The sequence below is a fragment of the Trachypithecus francoisi genome, unplaced genomic scaffold, assembly GCF_009764315.1.
Source record: "Trachypithecus francoisi isolate TF-2019V2 unplaced genomic scaffold, Tfra_2.0 Lachesis_group0, whole genome shotgun sequence".
NCBI classification, from domain to species: Eukaryota; Metazoa; Chordata; class Mammalia; order Primates; family Cercopithecidae; genus Trachypithecus; species Trachypithecus francoisi.
In genome coordinates this window covers 152,025,373-152,040,101 of record NW_022681453.1, presented here as the reverse complement: position 1 = coordinate 152,040,101, position 14,729 = coordinate 152,025,373, and the positions used below count along the sequence as shown (strand labels likewise).

Sequence of the window (14,729 nt, the reverse complement as noted above, 5' to 3'; positions counted from 1 at the left end):
TGCCTCCCTCCAAAGTGCTGGGATTACAGGTGTGAGCTACCATGCTTAGCTCTACTTTTTCAATATGCACATTTTTCTGAGTTCTGTGCTCGATGCTCTTTTCTTCAAGATCTACACTCCCATTCTAGAGGATGTTACCTATTTTCCACAGCTTTATCACCTCTACATAGATGACCACAGAAATTTATACTTCTAGCCCTGGCTTTTTCTGTTCTGCTGTAAATTCTTATTTAGATGCCTATTGGACATCTCTGTTTATATATCCCATAATCTCAACTCAGCCTCTGCAGTATTGAACTTCCTGTCTACCTTCCCAAACCCACTCATCCTCCTAGGTTCCTCACCCTTGTCAAAGGCATTAATATCAAGAACAGAAAGTGATTTTCTTCTTCCCTCATCCTCACAACCCAAATGCCCACATTGTTTCCAATTTTTTTTTCTAACATATATCATTCTCCTAGTTTAAAAACAAAATGAGAGGCCGGGCGTGGTGGCTCAAGCCTGTAATCCCAGCACTTTGGGAGGCCGAGACGGGCAGATCACGAGGTCAGGAGATCGAGACCATCCTGGCTAACACGGTGAAACCCCGTCTCTACTAAAAAAAAAACTAGCCGGGCGAGGTGGCGGGCGCCTGTAGTCCCAGCTACTCGGGAGGCTGAGGCAGGAGAATGGCGTAAACCCGGGAGGCGGAGCTTGCAGTGAGCTGAGATCTGGCCACTGCACTCCAGCCTGGGCGACAGAGCGAGACTCCGTCTCAACAAAAAAAAAAAAAATGAGAAATATAACTTCTGATGTCTACAGCTATACCATCCAAAATGGTAGCCTTAGCCACATGTGGCCATTTAAATTTAAAGTGATTAAAATTAAATAAAATCAGCCAGGCACGGTGGCTCATGCTTGTAATCCCACCAGCACTTTGGGAGGCTGAGGCGGGTAGATCACCTGAGGTCAGGAGTTCAAGACTGGCCTGGCCAACATGGTGAAACCCCATCTCTACTAAAAATACAAAAATTAGCTGGGCATGGCCCTTGTATTCCCAGCTACTTGAGAGGCTGAGGCAGAAGAATCACTTGAACCCAGGAGGCGGAGGTTGCAGTGAGTCAAGATTACACCGCTGCACTCCAGCCTGGGTGACTGAGCGAGACTCTGTCTTATAAAAATAGATAAATAAAATTAAATTTAACATTTGATTTCTCAGTCATGCTAGCCACATGTTAAGTGCTCTATGGAGCTGCATGTGGCTAACAGCTACCATATTGAACACGGTAGATACAGAACATTTCCATCACTGAAGAAAGTTCTATTAAACATCTCTGATCTAGAAATCAATGGCAAACCACTTAAATTAGTAATCCAAATTTTTCTCCATATAGCCCCAGCCCCAATTTACCTGTGTTAACCTTACCTTCTACCAAACCCCTATGCATGCTTTATCACAGCTTAGTGGGGCCCACAGAATTAAGTTGAAGGGTTCACAAAGATAAGAGAGGCCTACACAAGCTATGTGGAGAGGGACCTATAGGAGGGAAAGAAAGCAAAGATTCTAGAGAGGACAGAAATAGTTCACTAAAGACCTCACAAGTTAGGAAGGAACAAAATTTTGGAGGTAATACCTTTAGCCTTAGAGAAGAAATACAGTATAATGGAGAAAGCACGAGCATTAGAGTCAGAATACTTCATTCAAATTCAGGTTTTTGTTTAGTTATAAGGGACGGAATCGAACTCAAACTAGTTTAAGGTGAAAGGAATTAGTTGGCTCAACCGGCTCACAGAATCCCAAAGGGTGAGATAACTGAACCAGGAGGGTCCACTTTGCAAAAGGGTCTTTTGTAGGCAGCAAGGGCTTTAGCTTTCAAACTTACTTCCTTCTTCAGAAACTTTAATATTTCTCTTTCTACTGAGTTCATCTTAACATTTCAAATGCAGAGATTGTTCCCTTCTAACTGCTAACCAAACTAAAAACATCCTACTTCTCATCTCTCTTTAACCACCAAAATTTTTTAGTGTGGTATCTATAGCCACTATCTCAGCTTTTGTACCAACTATTAATTATTAAATCTTCAAAAATGCACGAAGTACCTCTGATGTAACCACTGTGTTAGGCACTAGAGATACAAAAACAAACAAGGCATAGTCCTTATCCTCAAAAAACAAAACAAAACAAAAAACCAAAAATCCAATTTCGCTTCCATCCAACTGCTCAAATGAACTGTGTTATCTAAAGTAGACAATGAGCTCTGCCTTGAAAAATCTAATAATGTGTGCTTATGCTCCACAGGCTTGCTGTATTCTGGCCTTGCTGATCTTGCAAATCCCATCTTCTTAATACTATTACAACTGTCTTCTCTTGGCTTTTTTTTTTTTTTTTTTTTGAGACGGAGTCTCGCTCTGCCACCCAGGCTGGAGTGCAGTGGTGTGATCTCGGCTCACTGCAAGCTCCGCCTCCCAGGTTCACACCATTCTCCTGTATCAGCCTCCCAAGCAGCTGCTGGGACTACAGGCACCCACGACCATGCCTGGCTAATTTTTGTACCTTTAGTAGTGACAGGGTTTCGCCGTGTTAACCATGATGGTCTCGATCCCCTGACCTTGTGATCAGCCCACCTCGGCCTCCCAAAGTGCTGGGATTACAGGCATGAGCAACCATGCCCAGCCTTCTCTTGGCTTTTATAAAGACTATATTCCTTCTCTGTTTCCACCCCGACACTTGTGAAGTGGTTCCTTTATTTTTTTCTTATTACTTGTATTCTAAATGACTCAACCACAGCCATCTCTTTTGCTGTACTGGTGTTTCAGAAGGTGACTGACTGAACTACCATTAGGAGTGAAAGGGGCACACTATAAATAATTAGAAGCTGTTTGGGAAAAGTGGAACATATGGATTGCTGTTTAAAAACTTTCAATAGTTCCTGTCTCCAAATCTTTAAGCATGCCATACAAAAACCTACTTTGAACTAATTGCCTTTATGGATTAAATTTCTATCTTTTTATGGCTGTCTCAAGGTCTATCTTCACTCAGTACTCAGAGTACACTGAGACAATAGTATGTCTAATGAAGAGTCTTATTTGTCTCTCTCCCCCATCTAACAGCAACCTCATTACATCTCCTTGGTCAAAAGAGCCCACAAACCACTCATAAGCCTCACTGAGAGAGATGAGAAAATGGAGGCTTACTAATATCAAATAACTTGCATAAATGCTAGCAAGTGGTAACACTGAGATTCTAATTGATATGGTTTGGGTGTGTCCCCACTCAAATCTCATCTTGAATTCCCATGTCTTGTGGGAGGGACCTGCTGGGAGGTAACTGAATTATGGGGGCAGGTCTTTCCAGTGCTGTTCTTGTGATAGTAAGTCTCACGAGATCTGCTGGTTACTATAAGGGGGAGTTTTCCTGCACAAGCACTCCTCTCTTTGCCTGCTGCCACACACATAAGACATGACTTGTTATTCCTTGCCTTCCCACATAATTGTGAGGCTTCAGCCACATGGAACTGTAAGTCCAATTAAACCTCTTTCTTTTGTAAATTGCCAGGTCTAGGGAATGTATTTATCAGCAGTGTGAAAATGGACTAATATACTAATCAAGTTCTTGACTTCTCAAAGTCCACATACTTGGTTACTATTGGTATTAATTACAGATATGAATTCAATGAGATTTTAATCAAAAAGCTTACTAAAGCCTAATATTGTTCTCCATGGCATATACTAGCCCATTTGTGCCAAATAAACTATTCTGGATGGGAAAAAAATAAAGATCACTTCAGTCCTCTATATAAAAACTTTTAGGCCGGGCGCGGTGGCTCACACCTGTAATCCCAGCACTTTGGGAGGCCAAGACGGGCGGATCACAAGGTCAGGAGATCGAGACCATGGTGAAACCCCATCTCTACTAAAAATACAAAAAATTAGCCGGGCGCGGTGGCGGGCGCCTGTAGAGTCCCAGCTACTCAGGAGGCTGAGGCAGGAGAATGGCGTGAACCCGGGAGGCGGAGCTTGCAGTGAGCCGAGATCGCGCCACTGCACTCCAGCCTGGGCGACAGAGCGAGACTCCGTCTCAAAAAAAAAAAAAAAAAAAAAAAACCACACAAAAATAAAAACAAAAAAAGAATTAAAAAAAAAAAAACTTTTGATGGTTCCTCATTAAATAGATAATACAAGATCCTTAATGGATAACTGTTTTAGGATAACTGTTTCTCTAGGCTCATCTCCCACGATTCCAGCTGCATGACTTATTTACCATTCCCTGAATGGTCTATGACCTTACTGCTAAGGTCAGAATTTTCTTCACCTGGTAAATTAGTGCTTATCCTCCAAAACCCATAGAAAATGTCACCTCCTTGGTTAAGATAGTCACAATTACCTGAATAGACCTGGTCCTATTTTGAGTTCCCACAGTATTGATGATGTACATTTATTATAACATTTATCACAGCCCTTTGTAATTTGCATGTCTGTCACTTCCTGTAGTCTGTGAGTTCCTCCACAGCCAGTTTTTGGCTCTCCAGCCCTCCTATTCCATCTCTGTACCCTCCTCATCTAGAAGACTACATAGTAGACAGCATGCACTCAATAAATATCTGTTAAACAGATAAATAAATGAAAAGCGACATTCACTTGATCAAATACCTTCAGTAGCTTCCCATCTGTTAAAAGAACTCCCCTGAATACAAAAGATATTCCAACTACCTTGGCTTTCTTTCCAGGCTCTTTATGATTAGACCTAGATGAAATTTTGTAACTAGTAACATTCCGTTTATAATTACCAGCAACTACCTCCATTAGTCACCTACGATTCTCTATAATGTTTTCCTAAACATGCTAAAGATATTCCTGCTGTCCTGTCTTAAAAAACTTATGGGGCAGTCTTGTTCAAAATGTCTTTTCCCTTCTTTTTTGTCTCTTCAAATTCTACACACTCCTCAGCATTAAATGGTAGTTTCAACTCATTATAAGACTCTCTATGGCCTCGATCAAGTGTAACCTAACTTCTTCCTCTATATTCCTACACAAAATACATTAAATATCAAAACCAATATAGCTAAAATAAATATGTGTTATAAGAATAACTTTGGTATAAAAACTTTTAACTAAGTTACATGATAAATTCTCAATAAGCTACCATCAAAACTGCAAAATTTAGTTTGTTCATTCAATCTACACATATTTGCTGACTGTTTACATGTGCCAGACATTAGGAGAGGACCTAAAAATATACTTGTGAAGATATATTTCCTAGCGTCAGGAAGTTACAGTCTAATGGAGGACACATTATAAACAAGCAAATAAATACAAAAACAACTGTGCTAACGGCAATGAAAAAAACTAGTGGGCATTAGAGAGATGGAAAGGGATATTATTAATACATTTTATGCTCTTTTATAATAGATAAGGTGGTCCAAGAAGACCTCTCTGAGTACTATTTAAGTTGCAACTTAGAAGGTGAAGAGGTCTCAGCCATGGTAAAAGCAGGGAGAAGATCAGGCAGAAAAACAGAACTGTGCAAAGGTTCCCATAATACCCATAATTAAAGTAAAGCAAATAAACTGAAACTGAGGAAGACAAATACACATAAGGAAATGGTTTTGGGGGGGAAAAGTAATTTACTAGTTGTGGTTGTTTATACAAAATAAAAGAGGGAATTCAGTTCTTATTTTCTTATCTGGGACTACAGTAAAAAACATGGGGGAAAGAAACAGAATCATGGATGCCATTCTGAGCAGAAGATTAAGGAGCAAGATTATCAGACATCAATAAATATTCTGTAGATACTATCATGAATGCATAATATTCCACTATACAGTTGTGTCATGCTTTATTTCCCTTTTAAATGGATATTTACAGTCTTCATATTTTGCAGTTATACATCATCATGTCATAAACATGTCTCCACCCACATCTCTGATTCTTTTCTAATGACAAATCCCCCAGAAGCCTTTCTACTGAGTGAAAGAATATAAATTATCTTAAGGGGTTTGATATTTATTACCAATTTGCTTCCCAAGAGTGCTTTTGCTGATTTTCATCCCCAACAGAAGCAGACACACAGAACAAGTAAAAGGGCCAGGTGCAGTGGCTCACACCTGTAATCCCAGCACTTTGGGAGGCTGAGGCAGGCAGATCATGAGGTCAGGAGACTGAGACTATCCTGGTTAACACGGTGAAACCCCGTCTCTACTAAAAATACAAAAAATTAACCGGGTGCAGTGGCAGGCGCCTGTAGTCCCAGCTACTTGGGAGGCTGAGGCAGGAGAATGGAGTGAACCTGGGAGGCAGAGCTTGCAGTGAGCCGAGCTTGCACCACTGCACTCCAGTTTGGGCGACAGAGCGAGACTCCGTCTCAAAAAAAAAAAAAAAAAGAATAAGTAGAAATACTGTAGATAAGAAAACAATAAATAGACATAGAGTAAGAAGTGGATATAAAATAAAGATACCAATTTCTCATACCTTTGCCAACAAAGGTAATAATTTTAAGAATCTTTGCTAACTGATAGAGGAAAAAGATTTCGTTTTTAAATAGCTTTTTATATGATGTCCAAAATACTGCACATGCTCATGTCAGAAAAAACTGCAAAATATAGAAAAGCACACAGGAAGAAACAAAAATAATCTAGAATTCAATCATCCAAAAATTATAATTAATGTTCTGTGTACACATATTGAGTCTTTCTATACTACATTTTTTTTATGAAAAAGAGGATCACACCATACATGTTAAATTTTTTGAACTTAACAAATTGTTTAACTTTTAATATCTACAGAATACCACCATACAAGAATATCACAATATACTGTTAATTATCATGCTGCTTCCAATTTTTCATTATTATTAACAATGCTATGATAGGCACCCTTTGACTAAATCTTCCCACAGATCTTCCTTTACTTTATTAGGATAAATCAACAGCAGAGATATGGCTAAGTCAAATAATTTGTACAATTTTAAGCCTTTTGATATGGTACAGTGCAAATTATCCTCCAGAGAGGTTGTATCATTCTGAGTTCCCATATTCTCTACAACCTTGCCAAATGCCAGTATTAACAAAAACAACCCTTTGCTAATGTGACTGGCAAAAATCAGCTTTTGTCATTTACATTTGCAGTTTAATTACTAGTGAAGTTTAATTCGTACTCATATTTTTATTAGCCATTTGCATTTCTTCTCCTGTGAATTACCCATTCTGCTGTCCTATTTTTTCTTTTTTCTTTTTTTTTTTTTGAGATGGAGTCTCGCTCTGTTGCCCAGGCTGGAGTGCAGTGGCCGGATCTCAGCTCACTACAAGCTCCGCCTCCCGGGTTCACGCCATTCTCCTGCCTCAGCCTCCGGAGTAGCTGGGACTACAGGCGCTGCCACCTCGCCCGGCTAGTTTTTTGTATTTTTTTAGTAGAGACGGGGTTTCACTGGGTTAGCCGGGATGGTCTCGATCTCCTGACCTCGTGATCCGCTCGCCTCGGCCTCCCAAAGTGCTGGGATTACAGGTGTGAGCCACCGCGCCCGGCCTCTATTTTTTCTTATAGTGTCAATATTTCTTTTTTTATTTGTATTACATTTAGTCATCAGGTTTCCTTAGTCTTCTCTGTTATGTGACAGTTTCTTGTCTATTGGCTATGCTTTGTTCCTGATGACCCTGACAGTTTTTTGGGTTGTGGTTGTTTTGAGACAGGGTCTTGCTCTGTCACCCAGGCTGGAGTGTGGTGGCACTATCATGGCTCACTGCAGCTTCGACCTCCTGAGTTCAAGTAATCCTCCCACCTCTCACATACCCTACTGCTGCTGGGGAAGAGGTAGAAGCAAACATCTTGTTTCTGGGCAAGAAGCAGAGAATCCTCATTGGCCCAGGATTCTGATGCCAAGCAGAGGTTTTCTACTGCTCAGGAAAGGGCAGATTAAAGTACCACCCCTGAGGTTCAAATGAACAGGGACTGCCTAAAGCTAAGGCTGACCCAGGACAATAGAAAACCACCTATGACACCACCGTAAGCCTAGCACTGCGTAACAAGCAGCATCAGTCAACCACTAGTGAAGGGGCAAGGATATGAACAGAGACTCCCTCTCTGTGATAGAGGCATGATGGGACTGAGGAAAGCCAACAGTGGAACAGGAACACTGAAGAAAAACTATCTGGTACCCCAGGCTCCTAGTACAAGGTAACAGCAGCCCAAGTACACTGAACATAATGATACCAACATCAAAATCCAAATCCACCTCAACTCCAAACTAGGTTGACTCAATGTCATAGGCAATTGGCCTGATGGGAGAGGTGTGCCTATATTCAGACATAAATACCATCTACCTCAGTCTCTACTGTTTTTGTATACATGATGTTTGCCATTAAACTAAAAATTACAAGACATACACAAAATAAAACACACATACACACACACAGGCATGCACTTTACCAAGAGATAAAGCTATCAAACAGAACCAGACTCATTTATGACCTAGATGTTGGAAATATCAGTTAGGGGCTTTAAAATAACTGTTCTTTCATTTTTCTCATCATTAGACTGGAAGAAAATCTTTTCTCTTTTTAATCACTTCAAAAGATACTAATATTCTATGGTAGGCTCAGTGGCTTATGCCTGTAATCCCAGCACTTTGGGAAGCTTAGGCAGAAGAACTGCCTGAGGCCAGGAGTTTGAGACCACCCTGAATAACACAGCAAAACCCTATCTCTACAAAAAAAAAAATTTTTTTTTGAGACAGAGTCTTGCTCTTGTTGCCCAGGCTGGAGTGCAATGGCACAATCGCAACTCACCGCAACCTCCGCCTACCAGGTTCAAGTGATTCTTCTGCCTCAACCTCCTGAGTAGCTGGAATTACAGGCAGACACCACCATCACGCCTGGCTAATTTTGCATTTTTAGTAGAGACAGGGTTTCTCCATGTTGGTCAGGCTGGTCTTGAACTCCTGACCTCAGGTGATCTGCCCAACTTGGCCTCTCAAAATGTTGGGATTACAGGTGTGAGCCACCGCGCCCGGCTAAAAATTTTTTAAATAAAAAATAAATTAGCTGGGTATGTTAGCTCACACTTGTAGCCTCAGCTACTTGGGAGGCTAAGAGAGGAAAATCACTTGAGCCCAGGAGTTTGAGGCTACAGTAAGCCATGATCATAACACTACACTGCAGGCTGGATGACAGAGCAAGACCTTTAAACAAAAAAAGAAAAGATAATCAAGACTCTAAAGCAACCACTAAAAATGTATTGTGGGGTTTCTAACTGTATTTGGTACTTTCCTGGACTCTGTCCTATGTGCCTTTTCTTTTGACAAATTTTAATCTGTCTCCTTCAGCTGTAATAAACCGTAACTGTGAGTATAACAGCTTGCAATGAGTTCTGTCAGTTCTCCTAGTGAATTATCAATCCTAAATGTAGTTCTGGAAACCTCTGAACTTGCAACTGATGTCATAAGTGAGGGCTGACTTGTGCACTGCTTCAACACTTTGCAACTGACTAACATCACAAAGTCCTTTAACAGAAATGTATCTTGAAAGTATTTTCTTCCAGTCCATGGTCTGTCTTTTCATTCTCTTAACAGTATCTTTCTTTCTCAGAGTAGAAGTTATATCCTTTGGCTGTGGCCCCACCAAAATCTCATCTTGAACTGTGGTTCCCTTAATCCCCATGTATCATGGGAAGGAGCCGGTGGGAGATAATGAGTTATGAGGGCAGGTTTTTCCCATGCTGTTCTCATGACAGTCTTACAAGATCTGATGGTTTTATAAAGGGCAGTTCCTCTGCACACACTCTCTTGCCTGCCATCATGTAAGATGTGCCTTTGCTCTTCCTTTGCCTTCTGCCATGATTGTGAGGCCTCCCCAGCCATGTGGAACTGTAAGTACATTAAACCTCTTTCCTTTATAAATTATCCAGTGTCAGGTATTTCTTCATAGCAGTATGAAAATCGACTAATACAAGAAGTTTTAATTTTAATGAACACCAACATCAGTTTTCTCTTTCATGAATCATGCTTTTGGTGTTGTATCTAAAAAGTCATTGCCAAACCCAAGGTTACATAGATTTTCTTCTATTTTTCTTCCAGAAGTTTAATAGTTTTATGTTTTACATTTAGGTCTATGATCCATTTTGAGCTATTTTTTTGTGAAAGGTGTAAGGTCTATGCCTAGGTTCATTTTTTTGCATATGGACTTCGATTGTTCCAGCATGATATGTTGAAAAAAACCCTTTCCTCCATTAAACTGTCTTTGCTCCTTTTTCAGAGATCAGGTGACTATATTTGGGTGAGTCTATTTTTTGGGCTGTTTATTCTGTTCTACTGATATATGTGTCCATTCTTTTGTCAATAACACATTATCTTGATTACTGCAGCTTTATCGTAGGCCTCAAAAATCAGGTAATGTGAGTCTTAGATACGGTTTTTGGCAATTTGTGAGTTTATCCTTTAAACTTACATGTTAACATATTCATTTTTATTCTAATTACTAAAAAGTGGTCTTATATTTGTTACTCTATTATGTTCACTGCTCAACACTATCTCTTATTATTTGTCTTTTGCTAGTAAGACATTTTCTTTTTCCTAATAACACTGTAAATAGTGTTTCTTTTCTTTTTTTTTTTTTTGAGACGAAGTCTTGCTGTCGCCAGGCTGGAGTACAGTGGCATGATCTTGGCTCACCGCAACCTCCACCTCCTGGGTTCAAGCGATTCTCCTGCCACAGCCTCCTGAGAAGCTGGGACTGCCAGCTTCTCTGGCACTTGCCACCACGCCCAGGTAATTTCTGTACTTTTAGTAGAGACAGGGTTTCACCATGTTGGTCAGGATGGTCTCAATCTCTTGACCTCGAGATCTGCCTGCCTCGGCCTCCCAAAGTGCTGGGATTACAGGCGTGAGCCACTGCGCCTCACCAGTGTTTTTCGGTTTTTGTGTGTGTGTGTTTGTTTTTTTTTTTTTTTTTTTTTTTTTACCATTTATTAGTGCAGCAGAAAATCTGTGGCGAATTTTATGTATAGCTTTTTGTAGCAGTCTCTTTTACTTCTTGCCTAGATGCTTATTTTTTTTTTAGACTGAGTTTCGCTCAACAAAGTTGCCTAGGCTGGAGTGCAATGGTTCGATCTAGGCTCACCGCAACCTCTACCTCCCAGGTTCAAACAATTCTCCTGCCTCAGCCTCCCGGGTAGCTGGGATTACAAGCATGGGCCAACAGGCCTGGATAATTTTTTTTGTATTTTTAGTACAGACGGGGTTTCTCCTTGTTGATAAGGCTGGTCTCAAACTCCCGACCTCGGGTGATCCAACCGCCTGGCGTCCCAAAGTGCTGGGATTACAGGCGTGAGCTACCACGCCCGGCGATGCTTATTTATTTATTTATTTATTGAGACTGAGTCTCACTCTATCGCCCAGGCTGGAGTGCAGTGGTGCGATCTTGGCTCAGTGCAACCTCCCCCTCCTGGGTTGAAGCAATCCTCCTGCCTCAGCCTCCCAAGTATCGGGGATTACAAGCACGCTCCACGACGCTCAGCTAATTTATTTTTGCAAGCAGATAAAGACTTGTTTTATTTAAATGGCTGGTCTATGTAATCACGGAGGCCAGTATGTACAGACAAAGGGGGAGCTTTTATTTCTTGGTCTCTTCCTCCTTGGACAAAGTCTTAATCTCCTCCTTTTTGGCCTGCAAGCGCTCTTCACGGCACTTGCCTGCTTCCTTGGCCTTAAACCTGCGGGCCTCAGCCTGGTCAGCCAGGAGGTTCTTGCGGTCTTGCCCGTTTTCAGCTTGTGGATATGCTCCATGAGAATCCGCTTGTTTTTGAACACATTTCCCTTCACCTTCAGGTACAGGCTGTGATACATACGGCGATCAATCTTCTTAGACTCACAGTATCTTCTAAGCAGCCGGCGCAGAATCCATGCGACCTTCTCTGGCATTCTGAGCTTGTATGTTGAATGTACATTGGCTGTACCCTTCCGCTTACTATGCCCATGTGCCTGCCTTCCGGCGGGCCAAGGTGTTCTTCCGGCATCAAGCCCGGGAATGGACTGTCAACAGGCTTGCGATGATCAGCCCATCTTTGATCAGCTTCTAGATCTGCTGAGGGGAGTTGGCATTGGCGATTTCATTAGTCTCACTGGGGTCCAACCAGACCTTCTCCCTGCCACAGCGGAGGACAGAAGAGGTGAGCCTCTTCTGAAGCCTGAGCATACTCATGGCTGCGGCTGCAGCAGCAAAAGGGTTTTTTTTTGAGACAGAGTCATGCTCTGTCGCCAGTCTGTAATGTAGTTGCGCAATCTCGGCTCACTGCAACCTCTGCCTCCCAGGTTCAAGTGATTCTCCTGCCTCAGCCTCCCAAGTAGCTGGGACTACAGGTGCGCACCACCACGCCCAGCTAATTTTTGTAATTTTAGTAGAGATAGGGTTTCACCATGTTAGCCAGGCTGGTCTCGATCTCTTGACCTCATGATCTGCCTGCCTCAGCCTCCCAAAGTGCTGGGATTACAGGTGTAAGCCATCACGCCTGGTCGTGTTTTGAAGAATTTCTTAATAAACCCCATGATGCCTTAAAAAATTTCTGCCAATTATCTGAAAGTTGAGAAATCTACCCAGGTTTGGTGTTTGCTAAGAAAAAAGTAAATTCTAGGTGGTATCTGTCCACCTCAGTATTATTTGACTCTTTTTTTTTCTTTTTTTTTTTTTTTTTTAGACTAAGTATCACTTTGTCCCCCAGGCTGGAGTGCAGTGGCAGTATCTCAGATCACTGCAACCTCCACCTCCTGGGTTCAAAGGATTCTTCTGCCTCAGCCTCCCAAGTGGCTGGGACTACAGGCAAATGCCACCATACCTGGCTAATTTTTTGTATTTTTTTTTTTTTTTTTTTTAGTAGGGATGGGATTTCACCATGTTGGCTAGGCTGGTCTCAAAATCCTGATCTCAAGTGATCCACCCACCTTGGGTTCTCCCAAAGTGCTGGGATTACAGGTGTGAGCCACCATGCCTGGCCTGACTTTAAACTTTATCCACACATGCCAGGTCTAGTATTGAGCAGTCACATAATACTATGGCTCTCATCTATTTGGGGGATTAAAGATCCCTTTGATGATCAAATTAAAATTATATACTCTCTAGATAACAGAATTTTGCTCACCAATTCAGTTTGTCATGACTTGAAGTCAATTTGTGTATCTAATGTATGGATCCCAGATTTACTATGGCGCTGATAAACTAAGGAAGATCTTCTGACCCTGTTGTCTTGTTCCTGTGCATGTGATTGGCAATCTAATCCTACATACTTTGAAACAGAATATAGTTCTTCCCTAGTCAAAAACAGGACCTAATCAAGAGTTGTTTAAGCTGGTGATTGGTTTATTAAACTGTTCTCTTTACTCTTGTAAATATTTGAAATTTTCCATAATAAAAAGCTTAATCTGTATGTCTGTCTAAAGTAGGGCTTGAGAAAAGGCATCCTGCTCCCATGGATTTTCTCTTTGCCCCTTCTCATCACTACTTCATCATATCTGAAAACGTACCCCAACAAATCCACTTCTGCCACTGCCTTTACAGAGCTCTGGTCACCAAGGGAAGTACAGAGGTAATGATAAGAGAGATGGGAGGGAGAAAAAGAGCCTTGGTTGTTGCGATAGCAGTTGCAACATGGGATTGGTGGGAAGCTGCCAAGTTTCTGGTTGGTAAAGATCCCACTTCCTTAAATTTGTAGGTATGAAGTAGAGAAGGGTAGAAATCTACCTTTTTCCTGCCTGTCCCACTATTTTGTCTCAAAGATCTATCTTCATTTCTACTCATCGAAATTCCTCCTGTTGCCTGTCACATTTTAATCTGTATTGCCAGTTTCTATTTGTAGCTTTGCTTTTTTGTGTATTTTCCCAAATTTGACCGAAGCATAATAAAGAAAATTAAGTTGGGTCCCACCAGCTAGCTGTCATCTAAACACTGGCTTCCCAGTTGATTTTTTGAGCCCGAAAGGTCTGAAAATAATCTAGCACACATTTAACTTGGGAAAGGCAGGTAAGTGGAAGAGATAGCTTCTTGTGTGCTCTTGCCCCTCTTCTGCCTTAAGCCACACTACAATCTTACATAAACAGAAATATGCCTACTGATACTATTGAGCACATTAAATACAGGATATTAAAAAAGAAAGTGGCATTTTCTCTCAAGGAACCTCTAATCCAGATTAACAAAGCTGAAAGACTTCCAATAGATGTGAAGTTTAAACTGAAGCACTGTAGCAACTGAGAAAATAACTTTTATCTGAGGAATGCAAGTCCTTTTAAATATCAGGCCTAGATAGACATTAAAATGAAATTACAATCATGCCTACTCCCCTCCTTTGAGCTATGTATTCATCTGTTGAAACTGCTTACTATTGCCACAAGTAGCCATAAATTAGCTTAATAATCCACAGCAGGTGTGAATTATAACAACACTATAATCCACACCTTATAGGTTAACAATGTATAGTCAATCACTAATTAATGTTATTTCTGTAAACCAGTGAGAATTCCTAACAACTTTGTATAGTCCACTCCCTGCCCCCCTATTTTGCCTTTCAAACTCCATCTGTAACTGCTGCTAATAGGAGTGTATACTCAGGGCCACTTGAATCTATGTTCCCAGGTTGTAATCCTCAAGCTTGGCCCAAATAAACTATCCATTTATGTTAGTTTTGCCTCTATTTCTTCATTTTAGTTTGATATATCCAATTAGAAATATTCAAGTTAATCCACAATAATGTGTGCTTGATAAAACTTACAAATT

The 14,729-nt window shown here is 41.1% G+C and overlaps 1 protein-coding gene and 1 pseudogene across 9 annotated transcripts in view; both read right to left on the bottom strand.

The window, feature by feature from the left end:
• Positions 1-14,729, bottom strand: part of TFDP2 (transcription factor Dp-2) — a 217,923-nt gene that overhangs the window by 87,273 nt on the left and 115,921 nt on the right. The window lies entirely within an intron of this gene.
• LOC117084092 lies at positions 11,337-12,262 on the bottom strand (annotated as a pseudogene).